Raw genomic sequence first — 6,887 nt, 5'->3', positions numbered from 1 at the left:
ATATTATAAACGTTTCCTGACCACGTTTCGAAATTCTTATTTAATGAGGCCTGACGAACATCGGGGTCTCTAATTTGTTGTCGGTGTACTCGTGAGCGTTCTGGTAATGAGTTTCCTGTCTGGCCAATATATATATCGCTTCACAATTCTGGCATTTGATGCAATAAATTAGATTTATGCCTTTACCGTTCACATTTGCATTTGTAAATATTCTTCCGGCTTTTGTGTTAATATACTGACCGGTTTGTATGAACGGACATGTACCATATTGTCTGTTTGCGTCTGCTTTTTTTTTCTCTCGTTGGAATTATGGTGACGTTAATGCCCACTAACAGTCTCAGGAAGGTGGTAGCAGGAAAACAACACGAGGTAAAACGAATGGAGAGTGATTTGTGGTCTGGGACCATAATGGAGGCTCTCCTCAAGATAAGACCGAAGGAAAGGAAAAAGATCTCAGACCATTAGGTCTTGAAGAGGTGATTAGTAAGGGCATCACGACTGACGTGTTAGCGGCGAGAATGGCTCTTCACCATTTCTTTGAGGCGAAACACGAAGGTCGCGTTGTCAGAGCTAAGAGCCGTGCGCTAAAACGTGAGTGAACTAAAGCCGTCCGTTGGGCTCGAACGGTGGTCATTCAACGTGGAAACAAAACCACGATCAGGTCTTTGTCGGATCAGGACGGGTACGTGTTACATGGTTCTGAGCAGATGTGTGAGGCAGAAAATAAAAATGCACTTGCGAGATGCAAAGTTCGCTTCAGAGCTTTCTGTCTTCAACAAATAACGGGAGACCCTCACTGTTGCTGACGCACCAATCCCAGCAGCAGCAACAGAGTGCAACAGTAACATTAGCAGCAGAAGCAATGACAGGAATAGGAACAATAGCAGCAACACCAACATTAACAACAAGACCAGCAACGGCAACCATGACACTCACAAAAACATACCATAAGACTGATGACCCAAACTTGTCTTCGTCGTTGCAGATCTCTTTAGCCCAGTTGAATCTTTTGGTCTTAGCTTTTGAAATCACTGGCTTCATTCTTGCAACTCTTCATGCATATCTAAGGTCTGTCAATATTGTTCTTACACAATATAGTGACATAGCCACAAAATTCGCAGTTACTCTAACAGTTGTCCTCTTAGACATCTTTTCTGGCGTCCTAGATCTCTTCTTCACAGAGTAATGCTCTTTATTAATCCATCTCTAGAATATGTAATTCGCTGATGATTAATAATGAAAAGCTGAGTTACTCCACAGAACTTTCCACACTGATGATTTGCTTCATAGAATTTTCCACAAGCCGATGGCTTGCTCACATATAAATTCATAGATAACTTTTTCCCAAAATGTTTTCATTGTGTTTTAGTAAACAAGAGCCAAAAGTTAAACCAAAAATGCTATTAAATACATATGAATTACTTGCATGTCCATTCAGAAAAAATACGAAAATTAACGTGTGACTGAAAACTTTTCGCATGTCACTATATAAGTATGTATGTACGTATGTATGTACGTGTGCATGTACAGGGTGCATCACATTAAAACATCACATTAGATATATGGAAAGAAAAAGTTCGAGCAGTTCTTGAACACTTGACTTAATTTTCTTTCTATCATCACGTTCTGTTCCTTCTGTAGATGTTACAAGCTTTAATGTTTTCACAACGCGGCTGACGGGCGTTTTCTCTGGCATAAAGCCTTTTTAAAGCATCAAGCCGTTTTAAAACATCCAGTATAATCTTTTATGGTTCCTTTTCATTCTACTGCCTTCTGTTCTACTAATTGGCTTCTTTCCAGATATTTTGAATTGTAGGTAAATCTTACAACGGCAGCGATTAGCAATTACCCATAACCTCATTGACCTAAAATCAAAGAATTTGTATGTATGTATGTATATGCATGTATGTATGTGTGTGTTTGTGTTTGTGTGTGTGTGTGTGTGTGTGTGTGAGTATAAGAAAGTTAGTAGGTATTTTTGATAGACATAGATATATACTCAAAGCGACACACGAAAATATGCACGCAACATACATACATGCACACCTACTTATATAATACATACTTGTGTGTGTATGTATGTGTGTGTGTGTGTTCGTATTTATATTACATTAATTTATATGTAATTATTTCATACATAAGTGCATACATGCATGTTGTGTGTGTATATGTGTGTGTGTGTGTGTATGTGTGTGTGTGTGTGCATGTGTGTGTGTGTGTGTGTGTGTGTGTGTGTCTTTTACTTGTTTCAGTCACTAGACCGCGATCATGGTGGGGCACCGCCTTGAAAATTTGTTTGTAGTCGAATGAATCGACTTCAGTACTTTTTTTTAAAACACTTGTACTTATTCTATCGGGCTCTTTGCCGAACCGCTAAGTAACGGGGACGTAAACACACAAACACCAGTTGTCAAGCGGTGGGGGATGGCATGCACAAACACAAAGACGCTCACACACACACACACACACACACACACACACACACACACACACACACACATACACACACACACACACATATATATATACAACGGTTTTTTTTCTCAGTTTCCGTCTACCAAATCCACGCACAAGGCTTCGGTCGGCCCGAAGATATAGTAGAAGATACTTGCCTTAGGTACCACGCAGTGGGACTGAACCTGGAATCATGTGACTGGGAAGCGAACATCTTCACAGCTATGCCTGGGCCTAAAGAAGATCGTCCGACGAGTAATTTTTTGCTGGATATTTTTTAGATATTTATATTATTTCCTTGAATAAGGAAAAGTAGTGGAAAAGAGTGTTGCGTGGTGGAGGGTGGTAGAAAGGGTGGAGAATAGTAGAAAGGGTGGTGGGTGGTAGGAATGATGGAGGATAGTAGGAAGGGTGGTGAACGGTAGAAAGGGAGGAGAGTAGCGGAGAGGCTGGGGGATAGAAAGATTGGAGAGTGGCAGAAAGAGTGGAGTGTAGTAGAAAGGCGGCGAGCTGGCAGAAACATTAACGCGACGTGCGAAATGCTTAGCGGTATTTCGTCTGCCGCTACGTTCTGAGTTCGAATTCCGCCGAGGTCGACTTTGCCTTTCATCCTTTCGGGGTCGATTAAATAAATACCAGTTACGCACTGGGATCGATATACTCGACTTAATCCATTTGTCTGTCCTTGTTTGTCGCCTCTGTGTGTAGCCCCTTGTGGGCAGTAAAGAAATAAGAAAGGTTGTAGGGTGGTAGAAAAAGTTGAGGGTGGCAGAAAGGGTGGAGTACAGAAGTAATAGTGGTGGGGCAGAAAGGGTTGAGGATAGAAGAAAGGGTTGAGGATAGAAAAAAGGGTGGAGGGTAGAAGGAAGGGTGAAGGATAACAGAAAGCGTTAGAGAGTACAAGAAAGGGTAGAGGGTAGAAGAAAGAGTGGAGGGTGGCAGAAAGGAAAGAAGAAAGAAGAAAGGGTGGAGGGTAGCAGAAAGGGTGGAGAGGGGAAGAAATGGTGGAGGGTAGAAAGAAGGGTGGCGGGTAGAAAGGGTGGATGGTAGAAGAAAAGGTGGAGGGTAACAGAAAGGGTAGAGGGAAGAAGAAAGGGTGATAGGTGATAGAAAGGGTTGTAGGTGGCAGAAAGGGTGGAGGGTAACAGAAAAGGTGGCGGATAGTAGAAATGTCGGAGAGTGACAGAAAGGGTGTTAGTAAGTGGAAAGGCAAATGGTTAGTAGAAAGTGGAGGTGATTAGGTGATAGAACCCAAAACACTGGAAAATGCCTTGTATTTAGTTATTTCTTTTTTGTCTTTTTGATTTCAAATCCATCGAGATCGATTTCGCCATTCATCGTTTAGGGATCGATAAAGTGAAGGAGAGGTGTTAGTAAATCGATTATGCCCTCATCCAAGATGTATTTCCTTGTACCTAAGTTAGCGATCGTGCATTTCTCAGATGTAAATAACATCAAAAGATAATTACAATTGAGCTATCATTGACCCTTGAAATTGACTCAAGCCAGTCACTTATCTTCCTCTTCCTGACGTCATTCGTTTCAAAGAAACTCCATGGCTCTTGGAAAGATGAAAGGTTGGAAGGTTACATAAGCTGCTGACATTTACCCCCTTTTTCTTTCTTTGTATCTCTTTAATTGACTATCTCTCTCTCTCTCTCTCTCTCTCTATATATATATATATATATATATATATATATATATATATATATATATATATCTGTCTATCTACCTATCTATCTTTATCGCTTCTTTTTTTTTCTCTTTTATTCTTTTCTCCACCTCCTTATATTTTATCCGTTCCCCCACTTCCAACCTTGTTCTCTCTCCTTTCCTTGGTCCAGCAATATGTCTCTCTTCCTCCCCTGTTATTTATTGACATCTATACAGAAGGCCACTTATCTGGTGAGTGCATGTACAATTAAATCAACCCTCTTACCTAACTGGTACTTTATTTAATCGACCCTAAAAGAATAAAAAGTAAAGACGTCTTTGAACTGAAAACGTTAATAGATTTAACCACGAAATACTCTTTGTTTTCTATAAATCACCTACCTTTTTATTTCTTATATCATGCAGTCCAAAACTAAATTTTACTTTCGTTTTTTACTACCATATTCTGTAATTTACATTTTTTTCTCACATTAACTTTTTATTTCTTTTCTGTTATTTACTCTCTCGACCACATACACATGCGCGCGTATGACTGATGTTTAATATGTGGAGGCTTATAGTATTACAGGGCTATTACGCAATACTTTTAACAATTTCCCAATAATAAGCATGCCTTTCTTCTTCTTCTTCTTCTTCTTCTTCTATACATTTATTTATTCATTCATTGGCGTATAAATAATGATCTCTTAGATCAACACAAAACCCACAACAGTTGGGGAAGTAGTACATTTAATAGACATCGCAACTTGACTGGTATTTTATTTTATCGCCCTCATTAGACAGTTTATCTATTCGCTAATCCACCTGTTCTCTCATCTCACCATTTCTCTTCAATAAGACCACGATTCCATCTCTTCTCTCATCCAACTACCATCTTTTAACAATGATTTCTCACATTTGTACGTTATCACAAACACTGGAACGTTGGGCAAAACTCCTGCACAACTTTTTACTTTATATTCCGAGTTGGAATCCAACCAAGATCAACTTTGCTTTTCTTTCTCCCCGTATCGATAAAAAGAAAATGCCATATCAACCAAATACTGGGTCTGTTTATATTCATACAAAAGAGGTACATTTAGGGGACTGTTTTAACTGGCCTTTCTCCTCATAGCTATGTAGGAACGACCGTGCGAACTCAAAAAGGAGAAATGGTAACGAATGGAAAAAACAGAGGACTCCTTTTATTTAAACGTGTCACACGGTCGAACACAAAATTATTATATCACATGATGATATACAAATAATGTTATACTTCGATAACATTAGTGAATTCGTAAATACCAGTAATGAAGAGACGACAGAAGGCAACCGTATGAAATGAATAACAGAAATATTTATTGTGGCATTAAAGTGTATGTCTGTGTGAGAGTGTGAATGCGACATATAAGAACATAATCAAAGACAGGCCGTCGTACAAAGAAAAGTGTGTATGTGAGTGATACATGTATGTGTATGTGAGCTATTACAGCAGACATCTATTATATAAAAAATGCCATTACCAATATTTTTCACTTGGAAAAAGGTGCTGAGCAGGTGGAATCGTTAGCACGCTGGGCAAAATGCTTAGTGGGCATTACGTCCGTCTTAACGTTTTGAGTTCAAATACTGCTTAGGTTGACTTTGCCTTCCATCTTTTTGGGCTCGATAAAATAAGTGTCAGTTAAGCACTGGAGTCGATGTAATCGACTTAACCCCTCCCCCGAAATTGCTGGCCTTGTACCAAAATTTGAAACTAACATTTTCAGTTGGAAAAGCGCTTCCTTGATATCATATTTTAACATTGATTCCTGCTAATATAACATCGCTCTAAGTCGCTGAATGCTTAGAAAATTGATGACTTAGGCAAGTCTGTTGACGAAGTAGACACACTAACTAATCAGTCGAAAAAGTGATAACGTAGGTACGTCTTCTGACATCAGAGCGTCTGCGAGGATGAAATGGCTGTTGTTTCGGCTGATTAGTCCCAAAAGAGATGATATTGGCACGTTTTTTGATGTCAGTCTGTCTGATGTTAGAGAATGTTTTATTAAAGCAAACCTCTACTTTTACGCATTGAGAGCTCAAAATTCCGGTACTTCAGACATGAGATTAAAATGTCACAGGAAAGAAATGCAAGACAGATTTTTCAAGACGAGCCAATCGGCAGAAGACCTAGATGTAAACCAAGAACGAAATGGTTGAATGATATCCATAATCTCAGTTGGTCACGCTTAGAAAACCAAATGGAAAATCTATGGAGGAGGAGCTTGAGAACTCTCTCCAAATACTCTTTCGGGAATAATGGACGAGAAAAGAGGGATGGATAGCAAACTGTTAATATGTGTATCTAAGTTCAAACCAAATATAACAATATGAAGTATTCGTAGCAAAATCAACCCGAGCAGAATATGAACATAAAACATCAGAATGACGCGATTAAATACTGTAGAACGTTTTAGTCCGCCATCTTGCAATTTCTACAACTCATTCTCTCTTTAATGTATATGTGTGTGTGTGTGAGAGAGAGAGAGAGAGAGAGACACACACACACACAGACAAGCACACACACACACGCACGCATGCACACGCAGGCATGCACACGCACACACGCACACACACACACACACACACTAATCAGCTTAGAAAAATAACTAAGACTGGCCAGTGGCGTGCATATGAATATAAACAAATACAGTCATGTCAAAAACCGCATAACTTCTTGGTTTTTAAAAAATTATCTCTGCCTCTGGAGGATGTGTCACAATTTACCAAATGAC

This window comes from Octopus bimaculoides, chromosome 8 (assembly GCF_046866305.1).
Source record: "Octopus bimaculoides isolate indiv1 chromosome 8, ASM4686630v1, whole genome shotgun sequence".
Classification (NCBI taxonomy): domain Eukaryota; kingdom Metazoa; phylum Mollusca; class Cephalopoda; order Octopoda; family Octopodidae; genus Octopus; species Octopus bimaculoides.
The sequence above is the reverse complement of the archived record's forward strand: the minus strand, read 5'-3'. Positions refer to the sequence as shown.